This window comes from Rutidosis leptorrhynchoides, chromosome 8 (genome assembly GCF_046630445.1).
Source record: "Rutidosis leptorrhynchoides isolate AG116_Rl617_1_P2 chromosome 8, CSIRO_AGI_Rlap_v1, whole genome shotgun sequence".
In the NCBI taxonomy this organism is placed as follows: Eukaryota; Viridiplantae; Streptophyta; class Magnoliopsida; order Asterales; family Asteraceae; genus Rutidosis; species Rutidosis leptorrhynchoides.
The window spans coordinates 328,540,854-328,565,669 of NC_092340.1; positions in this window are offsets into that span (position 1 = coordinate 328,540,854).

Here is a 24,816-nt window from a genome sequence, read left to right on the forward strand (position 1 = left end):
GCAAAAATTTTGACATGCAGATACGGTCGAAGTCCAGACTCACTAACGCATCTTAACAACTATCAGTTAGACACACTAATGCAAGACCTGGTTCGCTAAGACCACCGCTCTGATACCAACTGAAAGGACCCGTTCATATACATTATAAACGATTCACAATAGTTGATTACATCACGAGGTATTTTGACCTCTATATGATACATTTTACAAACATTGCATTCGTTTTTAAAAGACAAACTTTCTTTACAACGAAAGTTGACAGCATGCACACCATTTCATAATACATCCAACTATAATTGACATAATAATAATCTTGATGAACTCAATGACTCGAATGCAACGTCTTTCAAAATATGCCATGAATGACTCCAAGTAATATCCTTAAAATGAGCTAATGCACAGCGGAAGATTTCTTTAATACCTGAGAATAAACATGCTTTAAAGTGTCAACCGAAAGGTTGGTGAGTTCATAGGTTTATCATAACAATCATTTCAATATATTAATAGACCACAAGATTTCCGTTTATAAATATATGTACACTCGCAAGTGTATAAATGTATTCTATAAGTTGTAGGCACCCGGTAACAAGCCTTAACGTTCATGTTTTACCCTCTGAAGTACACCAGATCAGGTGTGTTTAAAATAACCTCGAAGTACTAAAGCATCCCATAGTCAGGATGGGGTTTGTCAGGCCCAATAGATCTATCTTTAGGATTCGCGCCTACTGTACATAGACAAGTAGTTTAATGTTACCAAACTAAGGGTATATTTCTGGTTTAAACCCACGTAGAATTAGTTTTAGTACGTGTGCCTATTTCGTAAAACATTTATAAAAAACAGCGCATGTATTCTCAGTCCCAAAAATATATATAAAAGGGAGCAAATGAAACTCACCATACTGTATTTCGTAGTAAAAATACATATAACGTCATTTAACAAGTGCAAGGTTGGCCTCGGATTCACGAACCTATATTAATTATATATATTTATATGTTGATCAATATTTGTCTAACAATTTTTGGTCAAGTCATAGTGTACCACAATCCTAATGCTCGAGACTAATATGCAAAAGTCAACAAAAGTCAACTTGACCCAAAATGACTTCTAAAATTTATACGTGTTTATTATATAACTTAACTATAGTCGTTTTATATATTTAAATATATTTATTAGATTTTATAATAATAAAAGTCATTTATTAATAAAAATTTATATTAACGTTTATATATGATAAAATATACTTTTATATATCTTAAGTAGTAAAATTTATAAAGTTCACTTAATATCTTAAAACTATAGTGGTAAGTATTATTAATGTAATTATATTACGCGTGGTGAAAAATATCTTTGTATCCCCTATTTATTTGATAAAATAATATTGATCATAATAATAATAAGTAAAAGTTGTATTATTTTGTAATAATAATTATTATTATTCTATAAAAAAAATAACAATATTTATATTTACTAAAAATGTTATTATGATAAAATGATAATACTAACATAATAGTAATAATGATATTTTATAATAACAATGATATTTCTATTAAAATAATAACGACGATAGTAATAATAATCATTTTAACAATAATACTAAAATTCAGTTGACTATAACTTCAAATCCGTTCATCGAAACCATTCGATATCTAAATGAAAAGTTCTTAATTTTTCGCTAGCTTTCCAATGACATGCATATCATATACCCTATCTCAGTAGCATATGTATCTAATTCAGGATTCAACAAACCTATCTAAGGACAATATCGAATGTACAAGCATGCATAATCCTATATACTCGAGCACTAGTCAGGGATACACTATTGATACATAAAAGTTAAGTTATGAGTGCTCACGTATCAATATTGAGATTCAATATTGCAGGAAAGTACGTAGACGCAACGGAGATGATAAACACTAGATTGACCTCACGAGCATACCCATAAACACTAGAGAAATATATTTTCAAGTTTCTATGAAATAATGAAACCTATTGAATTCTATTTATAATAGATTTTTGAATTATTAAAGTAAATTATTAAAGTATGAATTATTAAAGTGAATTATTAAAGTATGAATTATTAAAGTGAATTATTAAAGTATGAATTATTAAAGTGAATTATTAAAGTATGAATTATTAAAGTGAATTATTAAAGTATGAATTATTAAAGTGAATTATTAAAGTATGAATTATTAAAGTGAATTATTAAAGTATGAATTATTAAAGTGAATTATTAAAGTATGAATTATTAAAGTGAATTATTAAAGTATGAATTATTAAAGTGAATTATTAAAGTATGAATTATTAAAGTGAATTATTAAAGTTAAAGTAAAGTAAAAGTAAAGTAAAGGTAAATTTAAAGTATAGTAAAAGTATAAAAACTATGTATGTATAATACGCGTATAAATATATATAATATTAATTTAAATCGTTCTATATATTTAATGAAATAAAATATAAATATCGTTATATTTATTATACTGGTTAAGTAATGAGTTGTCAAAAGTGATTCTAGATATTTATAAAAGTTATATACGTTTTAATAATAAAGTTCCTTTTAAACTGAAAACGTTTTTGTACGTTTGAAAATAGATTAATAGAATATTATGGAAACCAATTCTCCACTAGCTTTTGTCTAACTTTCGTAAATGACACTTTTTATTTTTATTTATAAATAGCTTTACAAATTATTCCGAATATCGTTAAGAGGAATAGATTTCTCAAATCATAGTGGACCTCTCAACAGAGACTTGTAATCATAATTCAATGTTTCTGATAATTCAATCATTTAATATATTTTTTTTTTAATTTCGTCGATAATCATATTGAAACAAATACGTTCATATAAAGCATTATACTTTTAAATACTTTGTTGACATTTTCAATTTATAACATATACACATATACATACATATTCATATATGTTCATTTAATGGTTCGTGAATCATTGGAATTTGGTCGAGGTTTAAATGAATGTATAAACATAGTTTAAAATCCTTGAGATTTAACTTAACAAACATTGCTTATCGTGTCAGAATAATATAAAGATAAAGTTTAAATTTAGTCGGAAATTTCCGGGTCGTCACACCAATGTAAGTTTTTAATATAAAACCAATCACATACCGAAATTCAACATCATAATCTGATCTTTAAATCAACATTGTAATTGAAATAAGACATTGAAATACAACTATATAAGATATGAACAGATAAGCAACCTGTGTGAAAATTTCAAAAATGTAATCCACATACACACACTCACATAAATAGTTCATTCACAAAAATTACTCAAAAAACATCAAAAATTAGACTAACATATAAAAAAGATTATTAAAATACGAAAAGCAGCAACATTTTGTCTGATGAACAAATAACACACTTTTAACGGTTCAACGTATATATTCTACTAACTTACCCTTTTAACGGTTCAACGTATTTCCAGACCCAAGGTCTCGCATCTTTGTCCTTGCATATCTAGAATAAAAACAAAAATATTTCGGAAACTGAACAATATGCATTATTTGGCTAATATGAACTATGCATACTTGTAGACCGGGAACACCATCAGTAGCCAATAGAGTAATCAAACCGTAATTAGAGTGTGCACCAACTCCAAAAACATTACAAAAACAATACTCAGCTGCATAACTTAGCATGTGACAAAGATTTTGAATGCCCTTCAAGATCATAATTAATGTACATTAACCTTCAAGATCATAATTAATGTCCAAGATGCATAAGCCACAAACAAAAACTAAACTCATTTAGGTCATTTCATCAAACAGCTAGTGTGCATTCAAAAAATACATACATTTGCTAATTTAACATCATCTTAACATTTTAAATGGATAGAACTGAAAATATATATCTTTAGAACTCAATTAGTCAAATAACCTGTAAATCCTACCGATCAACCGAAAGTGTCATTTTCCCTTTGTTAGTTTCATTTATTAACCTGCAATCTACATACACTTGGATAATTGGTGGTTTGTTATGTGGTAAATCACTTAAGATTAAGTACATAAATAAAAATATTCATAAATGGTTAAACTCACTTACAGTTGTATATAGAATTTCATAGCTGTTTTAATCCTCCCATATGATTATGCTCTCGTAGTCAGCTTCGTTAGCATAACCATCATCATCACCACCATCGGCTACAGAAAAGCAAAATCGCAAAAAAAACCCTAGAAATTTTGTGAAGAAAACCTAAAAATTGAATCGAGAAATAGTAACCAAGAAGATCGACAATGATAAACTGAAGACGAGGGAGAAGAGATGAAAACCCTAGAAAAAAAGAAAAAGCGTGAAGAGTATAATTTTTTTATTGTGGGTTTAATTTTTTTAAATAAAAGTTATTAGTTTTTATGACATCATCATGATGCCTTTTATATTTTTTCTTTTTTATTTTTGATTTTTTTAATGAAGAGAAAACTTATTTATGATGTCATCATTTTAGGAATTTAATAGAATCTAAGATATATAATTAATCAAAAGAAATTTTTTTAAAAGCTCCGTTTCGAATAAAGTTAGTTGCGTATTGTGCACAAAATTATTTCGGGTTGAACGGTGATGACGGATAAATTTAACTCGGGACGAAAAAGAAGATAGGTCCCGTCAAAAGGTTAGGTGAGTTTTATTTAATGTTTATTGTATTATATTTGGAAGCTCCATTTTACCCCTCCAAAATAATTGCTTGAATGTTACACAATTTAACCTTAATAATTGACAATTATTACCCCTCAAGTTTAAGGCATTTGACCCTTTCTTTCCTTCTTCAAAACGACAAATGTTTTATACTCACAAAAAGGCATAAATGACCAAAAAATTTGTAGCTATTAGTATATATATTGTATTGTAATGTAATGTAATGTAATAATGTAATGTAATAATGAGAAAAAGAATGCACTGGTCTCCAACACTACCAAAAACTTACAAAGTTGCTCTTCTTTGAAGGCAATCGTCAGACATTCAGACTATAGTGTGCTTTCTCTTCTCCAAAACTAATATCATGTTAACATCCAAACTATAGTCCTACATATTTATCTTACCCGACCCATATCCCAAAATGTTCATATATATACATATTATTTTGCTTATTTAGTTTATCATAATTGAAATCTTTCAGTTAGATTACTTACTTTTTAAAATCTTTATGTTTATTATCATAAGGTCATAACTGTAGTTCATAATAATAACTACAGTATAAGTTAGCTATTATTGTTAGACTCGATTAACTTAGCAATTAGCAATAATTGTGGTTCATAATCATAACTACATTTCGTGGATAACGAATAGATTGACAGTTTCTTTTTTATGTTTCTTGATTTATGATATGATAAACAAATAAAAAATGTTCTCTTCTAATGGCCCTATTGAAAATCGGATGTATACTAGTGACAAAATGCTCAGTAAAATGTAATGATTTTCAACCTCCGTATACGATTATGATAATGTTTATTTTTTATAAGATTCTTTGTTTTCGCCCCCCCTAATCTCAAAATTCAAGTTGCACCACTGACTGTGCGTATCGTTTAATCAGTTTGTCCATTTTATTCTACTTAGTAATGTGATTGTGAGTATTACATTTTAACACCAACACTAACACTCGGTATTAGAGTGTGGTTTGTAATGGAAGGAAGAAAACAATAGCAAGTAAAAAGGTTGATCGTGAACAAAGGAGCAACAAGATAATAAGTAAGAAGGAACTAGCAGCACATCACAAGAAAGCAACAAGATAATAAGGAACTAACAGCAATCAATAACATCCACTAAATTTTTAATTCATACACACCTTTTATGGTAGAGACCATATACCCTTAACACTAATTTACTTAAACTACACTCTAAGTATAAATTTACCAACATTTAACCCCTCACGACACAACGGAACATACCTAATCTCCCCCATCCTGTTTGATTTGTCATTCACAAACAAGATTATGGAACACATTTAACAAATGAAATAAAAAAGTAAAATTGTGACTAAAAAGGCAATCCCATACTGACGTAAACCAGAAACATTTACTTGCATATGAATATCTATCAGCTATTACATATAAAAAGGAGAGAAAATAGATGCAGAAACAAATTAATTCTTATCATTAGTATACGTTCACATACATATCTGCCAAATTAAAGATACAACTTGGTATTGCAAACAAAAACCTCGTTAGGCTTACTATTGTTATAAGAGGATCCAAACTAGTTTAATTACTATTTTTTTTTTTTTTTTTTTGGGCTAAAAAAACGAATACTATAAAACAAAGGCAAGATCATCAGAAGATGATCAAACCAAACAAAGATACAACGTTATAACAAATAGGCTCGAAACTAAAAGGGTTAAAGCCAAAAATAGGCTACAAACTTACACAAATGTACCGATGTCGCCCACAAACTCATTTCCGTCCTACTGTCGCCTACAAACTTTCAAAAAGTGTTCCAATGTAAACAAAAACTTTCAAAAAGTGTACCAATGTAAACAAAAATGACTTGCTACCGCCTAAACCGGTCAAAATTGACAAGTGTCGTTCGTGGATTGGACCTTAATTCAAAAAAAAAAAAAAAAAAAACAGTTCAAAAATAGTACGTGACAGGTCAAAACGCCAAAATGTTGATATTAGCACATTTTTTCAAAGTTTGTAGGCGACAGTAGGACGGAAATGAGTTTGTGGACGACATCGGTACATTTGTGTAAGTTTGTAGCCTATTTTTAGCATTAACCCAAACTAAAAACCAAACTACCTATCTGCTATCTACATCCGAGCAAGACCACGGTAAACCAATCACCAAAACAACACAAATAGACCGAAATACTAGAACGATACAAGAAGACTAGCCTAACGTCAAACGAAAGAGTAACCGAAACAATACAAAATCTAACAGAACAAAACGCAATCGCACTGAAACCAAGAAGAAATTTACCGATCTTTGCCCGTCGCTTTTGCCACCTTACCGTCAACCTTGTCCCACCGAACCCCTTTACCCGAACGATTCTCAATCCTGTAAGTTAAAACATTTGAAGATTCCGAGCCAGGCAATGTAGCCGTTGAAGGAGGAATAACGTCCCGTTTGAGCCCATTCTTGTCCGCATCAATCTCTACCTCAATCTTGCTTGATCCATCCGGTGCAACAACACCATTTACCTCAGCGAATAATCTATTAAAAGCATCCCCAAAATCAAGATACTCATCATCATTCAGTAGGTTATAAGACCTACAAGCACCCTTCATTTTCTTATTCTTCACCGCTTATTTAACAACACGAACATCGGAATTTTTTGAACCTATATAGTTGGAAGAATATTTCTTTAACTAGTTTAATTACTATCACCAATTCCTTGATTTGGATGGACTGAATTGATTTGAGTTCCATTCAATATATGTGAGTAATTAGGGTTCTGATTAGAAACTTAAATAAATATTTTATACATCTATGGGTGTGTTTGGCACACGAGCTTATGTGAGCTTATTGAAACTTGAGCTTATGATTTTAATAAGATCCAAGTCATAAGCTTTGTTTGGTAGACATAAAAAATAGAGCTTATGAAAATCATAAGCTCTTAAAAAATAAGCTACTTCTAGTAGCTTATGGAAAAAAATAGAGCTTATGAACTGGAAAATAAGCTCCAGCTAATTTACCAAACACTTGTAAAAATAATAAGCTCCAGCTCCAGCTATAAGCTCTAACTCCAGCTAGTTTCATCCAAACACACTCTGCGAAACAATAAGTATGTATGTAATAAATAAATCAAAATGAGATTATAACTCTCAATTTATATGTGAGAATATTTTTAACACTGTCTTTGAAATGAAGGTAGCTTTTGCACTTTTTGACCAAAAAGTGAAGATCTGCTTTTGACATAGAAAAATCGGTATCAGTTTTTGACTTTCACTAACTCTAAATGTCAAAGTTTGTGTCAAATTTTTGTAGAATTCATCATGTTTTAATTTTCTATTTTCTTTTGAATAAATATATAAATATAATAAAATTACATTACATAAAATAAAATTTATAATAGTAAAAAAAGTATATAAATTAATTTTTCATTAAAATTCAACATTACATAAAATTTAACGATTACATAAAATTAGAAATATAATTTAAACTAAACATCTTAAAAATAGAGATTACATAAACTAATGTAAAATGAAGATTCTAAATATGCTTGATTAGATTCTCGATAAGTTGGTCGTGCACCGCCCTATCCCTTATTTCTCTTGTGACCTGTCATGATGTCGTCCTCTATTTCTTATACGTGTGAGATGATTCTCCATATCATTGCTAATAAAATCTTCCTCCCACTGACAAAGTGCAAATTCATTATCTTTTTGAATCATATTATAAAAATTTTAAGATTAGAATGTATAAATAGGGAGAGAAAATTTTTGTTTGGGCATGTAAAAGTGAAGTGTGAAATGGGGATTAAATATATAAAATTAGCAAGTTAAAAAAAAAATTTAAACGGTAATACACCGTCTGAAACGGTCAAACTGTGTGGACGAATCACTTCCTGCCACCTGCCTCTGAAGGCTTTTTTTTCGTTGCAACCTTAACTGACGCCCCTGGAGCGTTACCCCTAACGCTACGTTAAGGGCGTCAAGGGGCGTCAAATCATGCCAAATGGGATGACGTTGTGCTTATGTCTTTGCGTTAAAAGCAATCTGCTAGAGGTAGAGATTGGATTTGGAGTTGTGTCGATAGAAAGGGTAGGGTCGTAGGGGTGAAGGATTGACGATTTGACGTGAGTGAGATAACAAAGGGTTACATATTAAAGTTAAATTAGGGGTAAAATAGTCACTTACTATTACATAGTGTGTATGGACAAAAATATTGTGTGTGAGGACTACCTCTCTTAATAGTTAAGTGGGCCTCATGTTGTTGGGGCAGTAAAGATTTTTTGAAAACAATTTAAATACAACGTAGAGCTATATACATATATATATATATATATATATATATATATATATATATATATATATATATATATATGTATATATATATAAGGGGCCTATTTTGATTTTTTAAAATGAAAAATTGAAATGTTATAGTTTCACCGCCATTTTTATGACAAACATTTTTTTGTACAAATGAAAAAAAAAATTGTATCAATCATGTGTAGAGATGGCAATGGATCGGATATGGAGCGGGTGACGCCGTATCCATATCCATATCCATTTAATTTTTTGTCATCCATATCCATATCCATATCCATTTAATTTCAGTTCATCCATCCATATCCATATCCGATGGATTAAGTGGATTAATGGATATCCATTGAATATTCAAAAAAAGTTATATTATTTCCGAATATGCGATGAAAACAAAAACATAATATAACAAAATTAAATATAACATGACATAATTGAAATCTATTCACAAAAACGTGCAATGTTTGTCGAAAATTGAACACACTTTGTTGAATACACTATTAAACATATATTATGACAAATTATAAATGTAATTTGTATGTTTATTGTCACACCCCCAAATAGGGCCTGGGGTATTTGTGACTAATTATATCAAATCATAGTTGTATAAACGAGAACGACTCTATATGAGACGTTTTATTGAGTTTTGCAGCGGAAGATAATTAGATTACATTGTATTTAATGAACAACGCATTAAACGTCTTTAATTGATATGATATGTAATGAAGACTCCAAGCATAGCAAGCAATCATCATCAATTTAGAAGTCTTTCAAATTATCCATGAATGACTCGTTGAAACGTTGCTTTCAATTAGCAAATACACAGCGGAAACAATATTTAAGTACCTGAGAATAAACATGCTTTAAAAAGTCAACATGAGGTTGAGTGAGTTCATAGGTTTATCATAAATCAATTGTTCAATATAGCATTAGACCACAAGATTTCAGTTTAAAGTTGATTGATACCATGATATCAATCGAAAAAGTTGCTGTTTGTAATATTGCGACTAAACAAAGTTACCCCTTGACACTTGTTATTCATGTCGTTGAATCATTATTATATATCCAAAGACCAACGGTCAAATGGACAGAGACGTCATTCTCAGTAGCGCTACTCACAATAACTAAGCTTGCATCTTATACCTCCGCAATTAACGATATTACGGCAGGGATTTAGCATGCCAAAGCACGTATATAGCATAAAAGTTTGAGTACTTGTGTCTAACGTGTAATACAGTTATAAAAGTTGCGCATGTATTCTCAGCCCAAAAATATATATAAAAAGGGAGCAGATGAACTCACTATACGATACAATAGTTTGTAGTAAATATGCATATGACGGCACTGAACAAATGTAGTGTTTACCTTGGATTCACGAACCTATATCAAGTATATATATATTAACACATATACTCGTAATCGAATAAGTTTATATATATTATTTCAATTGTTATATATTTCTATATACTTTTATATATATTCTATATATAAGTATTTGTTTGATAAAATGATTTTAATAATGATAATGAAAAATAGTTGTGTTATTTTGTAATAATAATAATAATAATGATAATGATACTAGTAATTAAACGTTAATAATAATAATGATATAGTTTTAATGATAGTGAAAATGATAATTTTACTAAAATGATGTTTTCAATAAAAATGATAGTTTTGATAATAATGATTTACTAATAATAGTAATAATAACTTTATTAATATTAATAATACTAATAACAAAAATGATAATGATAATTTGTATAGTTTTCAAAATAATAATAATAATAATAATAATTCTAATCATAATAATAATAATAATAATAATAATAATAATAATACATATATTAGTGATAACAAATATAATAATAATAATAATAATAATAATAATAATAATAATAATAATAATAATAATAATAATTATTATTATTATTATTATTATTATTATTATTATTATTATTATTATTATTATTATTATAAGAGAAAAATGACAATAACAATAATTTAACAATAATAATTATACTTATAAAGTTAGTGATAATATTACTAATAGTATAATACTAGTAATAATGATAATAATAATAAAAATATTAGTTATATTAGTGATAATAATAATTATGTTTTTAATATTAGTAATAATAATAGCAACAACAACAACAACAACAATAATAATAATGATAATAATAATAATAATAATAATAATAATAATAATAATAATAATAATAATAATAATAATAATAATAATAATAATAATAATAATAATAATAATAATAATAATAATAGAAATAATAAAAATACTACCTTAATGTATCAAGCTTAAAAAAATGAATGCCCTTGCCCGGGCTCGAACCCGCGACCTCTCGCTCGCCCGCAAACACCCATAACCATTCTACCATTTCTGTTTTTCTGTTTAAATTGCCAACCCAATTTTATTTAACCCGTAACCTGTTATTTCCTTTTTCCCTCTTCTTCTTCAATTCGTTAATCGACCAGGGATCTTCAATTAATCAAAATAATGATTTATATACTAAAAAATTAATAATAGTTAATCAATATTAATTGTATAAATCAATCGAAAACGAAAGAAAAAATGAAAAAAATAAAATTTTTTGGCATAACAGCCTGCTGCTGCTTTCGTTGTTTTTAGAAAGAAAAAAAATTCGTGATTTTCATTTTGTGGACGTTTTAGAATTTGGTTCCTTCATGAAACATTTCCTAAATCACTCATAGAAACTATCTCGATCATCAATTGGACTTGAATTACAACAGAGAGCTTGAATTTAAATCGAAGAACAACCTTTGACTTTTGAAAACAAAAACTTTGACTCGAAAATTAAGATTCGTTAAGATGATTTGGAACTTGCTGTTTTGCAGATAGTTTGAGTGTATTATTCCAAACACGACTGCATTTATAGATTTTGAAATAGGTTTCGAATTCGAGTTTTTGGAATAATGAAGCAATAACAGAGTTTTAAAGCTTTTAAATGATTTTCTGTTTTTATTTACAATTTGCAGAGATCTTCAACCATTATATAACCATAAAGATGTTATTATTCTAACGTGTAAAGCATAGATTTTTCGTTGTCAATGATAATGGGTCGATATGTAATCACGATGCAGGGAAAAACAATCAAAAAGTAGATAAACAAAATATATAGGCAGATCACTAATAAGATTAAAAAATCAATCGACCTAAATTAGGTATCTATCATGTAGGTATCTATCATGTTTCATTTTTATTTATTTATTTATTACCGATTTAAAGATTATATTAATAATAATAATTATATTAATAATAATCCTAATAATACTTTTAATAATAATAATAATAGAATTAATAGTAATAATAATATCAAAATAATACTAAAATTAATAATAACATTAATAATAATAATAATATTGATAATATTATTTGATAAAAATAATAATCAAGATAAAATGATATCAATAATAATAATTTTAATAATAAGAATAATAATGCTTTTAATATCATTAATACTAATAATAATATTAAAAATGATAACTAATAATAATTTTGATAATAATAATAATATTGTTTGACAATACTGATAATGATTATTGTAAATAATAATGTTAATATTGTTAATAATAATAATATTAATTAATACTAATGTATTATTATTTACAAAAAAATTGTTCGTGAATCGTCGGAATTTATCGAAGTTAAATGAAATCATGTAGAGATTTTGTTTAAATTTTTGTTGGAAATTTCCGGGTTGTCATAGTACCTACCCATTAAAAGAAATTTCATCCCAAAATTTAGTTGTTGCTATCAATCGGCGTTGTTCGTACATAGACGAGGATATTTACGTTTTATTTGGTCTTCACGTTCCCAGGTATGCTCGGGGCCTTTCGTGACAACGGATAGAATATTGTTTTCTTTCAAGCATTTAAATCATACGATCTATAAATTCTATGAAGTGCATTTTATTATTAATGCGGAGGTTATCTAACAAGAGTGTCATTGATTAGATTTTCTCAGAAAGAGATGATGACGCTATACAAGCATTTCAATACACATGAAATGTGTTATGAATAATAGTGAGCTTATTTAAACCTTGAGTGTTTATGCCACAATATTAGGGTAGACAAAATAGAGAGGAGTTCATGAAAATCATAGTCATGAAATTTGATAGAGATCGTCATTCTTTACAACAAGAATGATGAATATGAGTTGAAAATTAGTGTTTTATCGACATTAAATAATATGGATAAAACGATTCGATTATAGAAAGAGTATAAATGAAGCTATCGTAAAATATTAAAATGAGGAAATGTTTGCCTTAACTTTTGATATGTTTAAAGTTGATTTTCGGAATTCAAGGGATTTAAAGAAATCTTCATAATCGTTATAAGATTTGATTCTCCGGTAATTACGAAAATTGGGATTTTCTTTGATTAAATGCGGTGAATTGCCTCGATTACTGTGTTTGGAATTTCGATATAAATTAGCTTCTTCCGTTTTATTATCTTCACCACTTATTAATTCATACTTTCTTCCTCAATTCATACTTCCAAAGATTGTGAAAATGCTCCATCCAGTTCTTATCCTGGATATTTTTCTGACTATCGTTTCAGTCATTCTTCTTTTTCATTTACCACCAGAGAAATTTGTTTTCTTCTACTTTTATGTTGGGGTTATAGTGTTTTTAATTCTCCCGTGTCTTTATATTGCTATACGCATTGATATACACGGTTTGTAATTTCGGTGTTGTTATCGGGCTTTATATTTTCCCTTATATGTCGGAGCTCTTTGCCTTTTTATTCTCCTCTCGACTCTAAGTAAAACGAGTAATGGTCCAGAATTTGTAGGTATGAAGTTTCGAATAATCATAATATACAAAGTAGAAGGAAAGGTAATAGCACGATTTGATTTGTCAAATTACCAGAATATCCGGAAAAGATATAAGTATCAAGAAAATATGTTCTTGATATGTTTAGAGATTTAAGTAGAATGTAAGAGTCGTGTAACATGGAAAATGATGATTATAAAGTCTATGAATCATCATCTTCCATTAAAAATTTAGCATGATTTACTGTAATATAATCATGTTGGCCTGACGTCATTATATTATACTAACTCACGCTTCAATTCCCAACACTACTTCAAATCATTCATAATTTACACTTAGGTTTTACAGAATTTTCCTATATAATGTAATACAGATAGCACGAAGAGGTATATAATTTCGGACTAGAATATTTATGAAAATATCTTCAGAAATATCGAAGATATTTATGCTGATATTTTGGAATTTCTAAGTTCGAAAGTTGATGAAGAAAAATTTTTCGCAAGCTTTTAACGTGACTTTGGAGCAAGATATTCTCTAAAGATTTTATCGGATCCATAATTACCTGGATTCTTTGAATATAGGGTTTGGTCCTTTTATTTGTCCTTGGTCTCCTTCATGGTTAGCTCAATCCGTTTTTCAGTTCCAAATCTGAGCTTTTTCAATACGTCATTCTTTATCATCAAACTTTTGGCCATTAAGACCATCTATAGCTTTTGCTGCTTCTTCAGCATTCTCAAGATTAATGAATCTGAATCATTGATTATCAATCCGAGATGCTTTCAAGAAATTTCGTTTTTAGATGATTAAACGCTGATTGTGATCGTCAGGATACAAAGGATGTTTTCAAGAATTTTGAATTTGAAGTGTTTAAGCGTAAGATGTATCCATCAATGGATCTAACAGTTGTTAAAGAAATGTCGTAAATGATAATTTCGGTGGTTTGATGTGATAATTCATCACAGAATACGAATGAATACAATTCATGAGAATCAGAATTGAAGAATGTACAATGTAACATATTAATGTGAGATATAAATATTTCTAGGGTATTACCTACCCATTAAAATATTTTGACAATTAACAGTTTGTACAAAAGAGTTTTAATTACAGTCTTTATGAAAATATACGTACATATATATTTTCCTTGAGATGTAATCATGGATTTAATGAGTTAATATAATATTAAACTCATTTGATATACGGTTGAAACGAGAATGAATAATCTCCAAAACCTTAGAGATTTCATAATTGTCGCGAAATATTTCGCTAATGAAGTTATGAATCAATACATTAATCGTTACACTTGATTTATTACGAAATGGAGTTTATTGTGTTGAAGCAGTGATTAACAATTGTTAAGTCATTAACGAAGGGTGTACATCGTAGCATATTAGTGATATGAATTAACCAAGTAGTACATACTAGTTGAGATTCACACGTAATTGCTTAGTACGACAAGATTTATTATTGTTCCAAATCATATATATATATATATATATATATATATATATATATATATATATATATATATATATATATATATATATATACACACATATATAATTCTTCACGAAGAATGAGTCAATACATTTTAACTCATTATTACTAATATTCCTTGGTATCTATGGGGCGTATGATGTTGATATCCGAGGTACCGAGTGTGATGTTGAGGCGTGGGATGCGGATGTTATTATTGGTGGTGTTGATGGTACTGGTGGTGCTGGTTATGCTGCTGGTGCTGCTGATGATTGTAGAATTCGCACCATATTCTCCAGAGGCACCACTCGAGCGCGAAGCTCGTTGACTTCTTCTACTATTCCGGGATGATTGGCGGTTGGAACAAGGGGATGACTAAGATCTAGAATCTTCGATATTATACAATCGTGACGGGATACCCTGGAAAGAAGAGAGAAAATGGTGTTTCGGACTAGTTTGCCGGTAAGCGCTTCAGGTTCTTCACCAAGAGGTGAATTCAGTTGGTGGAAGGGATCACCCTCTTCTTGCCTCCATTGATTGAGTCGACTACGAACCCATCCCCAATTCATCCAGAATAGATGATGACGGATTGGTTCGTTCATTCCGGTTACACTGCCATTGGAGCTCGACGAGTTCGAGAAATCCATATTATGTGTTTGGAGTAGGGTTTGATATGAAATGAGTGCTGGATACTGAATGATATATTCGTTTCTTTGAATAAGTATATATAGCAAAAGATTTCCGTAATTTACGGAGGAAATTTAGGAAAAGTGTTAAACAAAGTCTATTAGAATAGATATGATAAGATATGATGTGTCCTCCATGTAATAATGGCAGTATGAAGTGTCGAGATTTAAAAATGATAAGTATGTAATCTGATAATCTTTCGATTAAAGACTTTCAATTCGTAATGGCCTATTCAGGTCTAGGGGCTTGAGCTATAGGATCCTTTAAATCGGTAATCCAAACCCTTTCATTCTAGAGTTTCGTAGACGCCACCCGTCAAGAAAGTTCAATGATCAAAATAATGAGAAAGGAAAGATTTTAAAACATAGAAAGTTGCAATGAGTTAAGACGAGTTATTTTAAACATACTCAACTTTATTATTAAACGAGTAGAGGTAAACCTCTTTATTACACTGAAAAATAAAGTACTTAGGGCAAAAGCCCTTACAAGAAAGGAAATCTTAAAGCCAGAACTAATAACGAAAACAGAAAACATGGATTTCCTAGTAGGCTAAGTTATCCTACTTAGGATCGGAGCTCCTCTTCATGTCACTTAGAAGCTTCTTGACCTCTTCCATGAGTTTCTCAAACTTGTCATTTTTAGCCTTTTACTTGTCGTGAAGGTACTCGAGGTTGTCATAAAAGTTGTCGACCCTGCCGCTGAGAACGTTGTGGTGATAGTTTGTCATAGCAAAAAGACTGGTGACACGACCCTTCTCGTTCTCCATCATAGCTTTCATGTTGTTTTCGAGATAAACCATGGACTGTGTAGAGACCCGTCGAAATCCATCTGGACGAATACATTACATTTAGATACATCGCGAGGTACTTGACCTCTATATGATACATTTTACAAAAATTGCATTCGTTTTTAAAAGACAAACTTTCACTTCATCGAAAGTTGACGGCATGCATACCATTTCATAATATATCCAACTATAATTAACTTAATAATAATCTTGATGAACTCATCGACTCGAATGCAACGTCTTTTGAAATATGTCATGAATGACTCCAAGTAATATCTCTAAAATGAACAAATACACAGCGGAAGATTTCTTTAATACCTGAGAATAAACATGCTTTCAAGTGTCAACCAAAAGGTTGGTGAGTTCATTAGTTTATCATAATCAATCATTTCCATTATTTTAATAGACCACAAGATTTCCTTTATTCAATAATCATACACTTGCAAGTGTTTAAAATTCATTCATATGGATTGAACACCTGGTAACCGACATTAACAAAATGCATATAGAATATTCCCAAAACAGAAATCCATCTGTATTAATAACTCGAAGTACTAAAGCATACCATTTTCCAGTATGGGGGGAGTTAGTGCCCGTAGATCTACCTTTAGGATTCGTGTCAATTAGGGTGTCTGTTCCCTAATTCTTAGGCTACCAAGCTAAAAGGTGTGATATTCGATTCGATAATCCAACCATAGAATGTAATTTTCGAGTACTTGTGTCCATTTCGTAAAACAGTTATAAAAGCAGCGCATGTATTCTCAGTCCCAAAATTATATATTGAAAAAGCATTTAAAAAGGGAGCAAATGAAACTCACTATACTGTATTTTGTAGTAAAAATACATATGACGAAACTGAACAATACAGGGTTGGCCTCGGATTCACGAACCTATATCATTTATATATATATTAATACACATGATTGTAATCGAACAAATTTATATATATATTTATTAGTGATATCATTTTATTTTAATAACTTGTATGTTTCATAAATATATTCATTTTATATACTTTAAATAAATAGAAATATAGTTATATTATATGTATTAAGTATAGTTTTATATAACTAATAGTTATTTGATAAAATAATATTAATAATAATAAATAAGAAGTTGTATCTTTTTATGATAATAATAATTAGACTAATAATAATAATAATTATAATAATAATAATAACAATACTAATAAAAATAATGTTAATAATAATAATAATAATAATAATAATAATAATAATAATAATAATAATAATAATAATAATAATAATAATGATAATAATAATATTTAAAATGCTATGTTTAATAATAATGATAATTCTAACAAAAATGATAATTTTAATAAAAATTTTATTTTTAACAATAATGATAATAATAATAGTAGTAATAATAATAACTATGATAACTATAATAATAAAATTTTACCTATAATGATAATAATAATACTTAATAATAACTATAATAATTATAAAGATAATGTAAATATTAATACTTATATTAATACTAATAATGATACGATAATAACAATAATAATAATAATAATAATAATAATAATAATAATAATAATAATAATAATAATAATAATAATAATAATAATAATAATAATAATAATAATAATAATAATGGTAATAGTAATACTACCTCATAGAAGTAGTCCTTAAAAAAATGCTCAAGTCCGAGTTTGAACCCGCAACGTCCCGCTAACCCGTTAACGCCTTTAACCATTCTTCTATCTCATTCAATTCTGATTTATATAAACGCCTACATCTGTTTAACATGTATTTATCTGTTTTCCTTTTTCCCCTTCTTCACCAAACAATTCGATCCCACTAAACCAAAACCAACCAATCAATCACGGTTTCATTATCATTTTGCTATAACCAACGTCATAATAGTTCTAACCGTAACCATCATAAACATGATCACGTATCATATTTTCATCATCATTAACTTGTTTATTATCATCATGATCACGACATGATCATAATCATAATCATCTTCTTTTAAACACATTAACATAAAATTCTAACTAATCATAACCTCATCTTCATTTTCTTAATCACGATCATCTTAATCATCTATTTAACATTATCATCACCGTTATACCTTATTATCATAATCTATTTCGTTCATCATCATGATCCATCATTAATCTACCATCACTCTCAATACCAAGATCAAAAATATATATATATATATATATATATATATATATATATATATATATATATATATATATATATATATATATATATATATATACATATATATATATATATATATATATAATGCGAAAGATAAAAAAATTGCTGCACTGCAGCTGCTCGATTGACAGCAATACTTCACAGCCCAAGTTCAAGTCCATATCAATTCTAAATGGCCCAACAAAGAGTATCAAGATTTATAAGGCCACTTAAAAACCTAGTTTGTAAATTGTTAAATTCTGTCGATCCCCATTATCACATTAATATTATAAATAATTATACCTAGCAGGAATCCTAGGCGTGAAATCCCGAAATCTCTTCTTTTTAAACCGACAGCAATAAAAACCAATAAAGGGAAATTGTGGGGTTCGATTACTCCCAGTTTCGAACAGTAACAATTTGAAGCTCAAATAGGAAAACAATAACTTAATAGTAGTAGCTGTACAGTGGCGGTTGGTTTATGTTTGATATTCGAAGAAACAGGAGAACAAAAGTAGGAGGCTTTCTTCGAATAGTAGTTCAATCATGGTGGTGAGTTGTTGTGGGTTCACAACGAAGAAAATGAGGAGATGGTTCTTGAATGATGAAGGTGATGATAGTTGTTCATAGTTCTTGGTTACAAGGAGTGAAGATGAGAGAGAGGAAATAAAAGAGAGAGATGGGTTTGTATTGGTGTTTGGTATTGAGTTTGTTCAAAACAGGAAATAGACAACAACAGCAGTAGAAATAGATTCAACTATGATTAATAATAGTTCGATGGAAGTGGTGGGTTTGATTACAGGTTTTAGGATGGTGGTGTGGTGGTTTAAAGGGGTGATGTTTTTCAGCTATGTTGGCCGGTGGTGATGAGTTTTAAAGTGGTGGTGTCGTGGTGATCTTGGTGGTGTCGTGGAGGGTTAAAGTGGTGATCGAATATGGTGGTGATTAGTGGTGGTTGTATTGACTTCAAGGTGATGGTTTAATGGTTGTAACAGCAAAAAATAAGGTGTTGGTGTTGGGATTCGATTATAAACAGAATTATGGCAGCAACATATGAGTAGTGAATGTTATCCGAATTGTGAGCAGCGAAAAAGAAAAGAGAGAGAGATAGCAAGAATGAGAGAATTTGAGATGGTGGTGGTTCAAGGGAACGAGCTGCAGCAGTATTCGTATGAAACATAAACAATAAACGTTTTTCGTCGGTGATTGTTTGGTGTTTTGAACCGTAACAGATAGAAGATAATAGCAGCAGCTATTGTGGTAGAAACAATGAGAACTTGGTGGGTTTGTGTGTTGTTTGGTCTCGTTCTAACAGAAAAACAAGATCAATCGTAGGGTAGCAGTTGAAGGTACTCGAATTAAGTTTGTTTGAGCAAGAATTATGACAGGAAACTGGTTATAGATCGATGGTGACTCATGTTGATGGTGTCTAATCAAAACAGAACTAGTGTCGAGTAAAGTAGTAAAGAGATAACATCAAATGGGTCTCAGTTGTGGGTTGCTAACTAATGGAAGTAGCACGTAAATAGTTCGGACTGTTGAGGGTGTTCATGGTTGGGTGAAAGGTGTAGAATTGAACTAGAAACAGAAATAGCAGAAGGGAAAAAATAACATGGTATATAATATATGTATATATGTTAATGTTAAAGTGTGTTTTTGATGTGCGTAGGGGTGTATACAAAATAGTTATATTTTTACTACGAAATACGACGAAATATGGTACAAGTTTTAATTAATTTATTTACAAATGGGATATACCTAAACTCTGCTACCACACTATAGGCAGTGTACCTAATCATAGAGTAGTATAGTTTTTAGTAAGTCCGGTTCGTTCCACAGGGAGACGACTTATTTTACACTATATTTTTAAACAATTATATTTGTACAAAATATATATAATTATATATAATAATATATAAAAGGGGGTTTACCGTTTAATGACCGGTTTGTCGATTTTATATTTTAAGTCACAATTAAAACCTAATGCAAAATATAAATGACGATAATTAAAGTAAATAAAATAAAAGTATTATGCTTATTTAAACTTCCGTAATCATGATGTTTGACGTGTTGATTTTAGTTTATTACCATGGGTTAATTGTCCTTTGTCCTGGATTATTCGATATGTCCATCTGGTTTTTGTCCATAACAGTCCATCAGTCATAAATATAAAGTGCGAGTGTCCTCGTCAAATTATCCTTATATCCGAAGTCAAATATTCTAACTAATTGGGTACTTAAACTAACCAATTTTCCTTGTATGTAATTCACCCCTGTTTTAATAAGTCCATTAACTATTAATCCATTCCCGTGTCCGGTTAAATGAACGATTATTAGTACTTATAAATATCCCGCCCATCGTGTCCGATCGAGTGTATGTGGTTATTTATAGGTACGTCCAATTGTAATTTTTATATTAAATTAACGAACTATCATTCAATTAAACAAATATAAAGATCATTAATAGTCCATAGTCCCATTTCCACAAGTGGCGTTCTTTTGTCCAAACCTCAATTATGGTCCAAAGCCCAATAACCCCGTCTTTAATATTTAGTCCAACATCACGATTACTTCAATTTAAATAAGCATAATAATAACTTAGCTACGAGACATTAATTTAAAAAGGAGAACATAACTTACATTGATTATTTATCGCGTAGTGTTACACGGACAGAACTTCGACTTCAAAACCCGTAAAATAACCTTTACATTACCCAAACTAATCTAATATAAAACTAACCTATATTATATATATATATATATATATATATATATATATATATATATATATATATATTAATTATATATATATATATATATATATATTAATTATACAGAGGAAGTATTATTGTGGATGGTGTCAAGAATTCGATCAGTTCGTTGGCTATTTATAATACTTGGCCTGAAAATTCCCTCCATGCGATCGCATGGAAATGCTGCCTTCTGGCCATGCGATCGCATGGCCACCCTGGATCCAGCTGTTTTGCTTTGTTTCTAGCTTGTCGACATAATTTAATAAATATATATAATATATATATATATAATTTATATAATTATATATATTATATTATATTCTTGTGAATAGTAGACTTGTAATTTTAGGTCCGTTGCGTCGCGCGTTGATAGTTAGCTCAGGTTCCGGTTCTGGATTTTCGAACGTCCTTTCGTACTATTTAATATCTTGTACTTTGCGTTTTGCAATTTGTAATTTGCATAAAAAATTATTTTCCTTAACTCCCAAAGTCTTTAACTCACTTTTAGTGGCACTTTTGAGTGCACTATGGCTTTAGTGGCACTTTTCAGGCTTTAGTGGCACTTTTTCTTCAATTCTTTAATCTTCGTGCTTTGTCTTCACATTTATTTATTTAAACGATTACAAATTAAAAATAGAATAATTACAACTAAAAACTTTACATATTGGGATGATATTGCGACTAAATATATGTTCGTTTGGAGCACTATCAAATATCTCCACACTTGAGCGTTGCTTGTCCTCAAACAATACAGAACTTCAAATTAAATCACACGAATCACTTCTTTATTCTTCACACTTTATACATTAGTGATTTTGATACGGCGGTATAAACAATGATAGTAACGATGTGGTTTACAGTCCCACATGACTATAAAAATTTAGATCCTTAAGGAAATTGGATCTTTGTGAAAACATTTGATCTTTTGAAAATTCATTCTAGCTTTTACCCTAGATAAGTTTTCCGGAATAACCCTTCACCGGTGTTTGTAAAATGTTTTTGTGGGTTTGGTGGGTTTCAGATTTGAAAATTTTAGCTCAAAACTTATGGTTTTGTGTCACCCACTTGCTAACCTTGTATTAGGAAAACAACACGTCCAGTATACTTGCTCCGTATATTACCTTTCGGTAAACTACCGTCCGGTTGTAAAGGAAAGCGTTGAACAAGCAACTGTTAAGGCGATGTCTAATGACATGCAGATGTTCATGGTCTAAAACGTGTCGGATGCAGTTACTATCCTTTGTAGGAGCAATAGTAAAGATCACCCTATGATTTTTTGGTCTGACACAAGGTCCTGTCTTCGACCATGCTATGCAACCACCGTTCTTACGGTTGACACCCGATTTGGTTCAGGTGACCTAATGAATTCCAGGTGAATTCCTAGGATTTTACGTTCAATGGTAATGAACGCATTGAAAATAGGTTTTCAGAAAACAAATCGGTTTTAATTTGATCAAAATATTTTCTCGTTCAAGCTCGAGTTTAGATATCATCGAATTCCATGAGTTTGTAATTCTCAATCTTTAAAGTCAATCTCAAGGATTGAATAATATCAGTCTTAAAAGCTGATTTTTAATCTTTAAGGAGATTATCTTTTCTGGGGGTCTGATTCATTAGTCTTATCAAGCTAATTTGCACGGCGCCCTCCCCATTTTACGAGATAGATCCTCTCATGGTTAGGATAAGTCTGACCACATGGCGACCCTGTTTGATGCTGAGGTCCGTGGATTTTCTGCTGATTTTAGAGATGACTTTTCTAGATTTTTCGTCAACCTACAGCTGATCTGGACGACAACTTCTTGACCTAAATCAATAAGCGCGTGTCTTTTTTGGAAGACTTTACTTCCTTTTAATGATGGAATTGATTCATCGTGTAGATCCATCTTTTCTTTTATCTTTATTATAATATTGCGGGTAAAACAGTCAATTTAGTCCAAAACAAAAGCACCTGCAATAACTTTACAGAAACATGTGATAGATAGTTTTTTAATTGAATAACTTGGTACATTCTCCCCATACTTAGTTTCTTTCTTTGCCTTTTTATTCTCCTTTATTCCATTTTAAATGAATTCAAGTGTTTTAGGGTGTTTCTCAATTTATGTCCTTTCCGAGGTAACGATAATTTCGGTATTAATACCTAGTTTTCATCGTTCATAAATATGTATAAACATGATTTTGAATTCATTTATTTGAAAATTTTTAAAATTTTCACAAAATTTGGAAAATAAACTAAGTGCAAACCCGAGAGAATTTATAACCCTTCCCCACACTTGATCTCATGCAATGCCCTCATTTTGCATGAAATCAGACTATAATTATAAATTCACGAGGGTGATAAGTGTAGAAAAGTGATTAAAAATACCCAGTTTGTAATTACAAAGCTCGTCGAATGATAGATGGCACGCCTCATCGTTCATTCCTTCTTGTTTTATCACACATGTTTTTCTTCAAAACCGGTTGCTTTTCTGAACTGTTTGCTAATCTTTGAAAATGCGTCTTTTACCCTAACTTATTATGCATGTTTATTAACGAGTTATGTGTAATGACCCGAAATTTTCCGACCAAATTATACTTATGAGATTAATATTTACATAAATTAAACCATACCAACATGATAAGCAATCCAAATTGTCGAGACTTGTGTTTTACACAACGTTTGACCGTCCAATATGACCGATGATATCACGAACTATATAACATACGATAATTATACGTTTGTGTATATATATGTATTTATATATATTTAACATGATCTAAGGATGGTTTAACATCTCATTGTGTACTAATGACAATGAGTTATAAGTATATTTTGAAACTACTAACTTAAGTTTTCAAAACGATAACTATACGTAACATTCTTTGATATATATACTTATAATCTATAATGCTTATACATGTATCGTATATATAATGTATTTAATCACTTTTTAAGGACTTAAATACATAAAACAATATAAGTATATTCACAAAAGATAGCTATATTTGAATTCTCGTTCCGTTTCCTCAAGATTTCTATACGTATATCTAGGGTATATGTACCCGTATCATACCCAGCTTCTATACGTATTTACTATTGGTATATACACATCAAATCAACATCCTAATCAACATTATTACTGACCTAGATATGAGGTAACTAGGATTTGTCAAGTAGTATGAATTATTAGTAAGAAAACAAAATTAGGAATCCTTTTC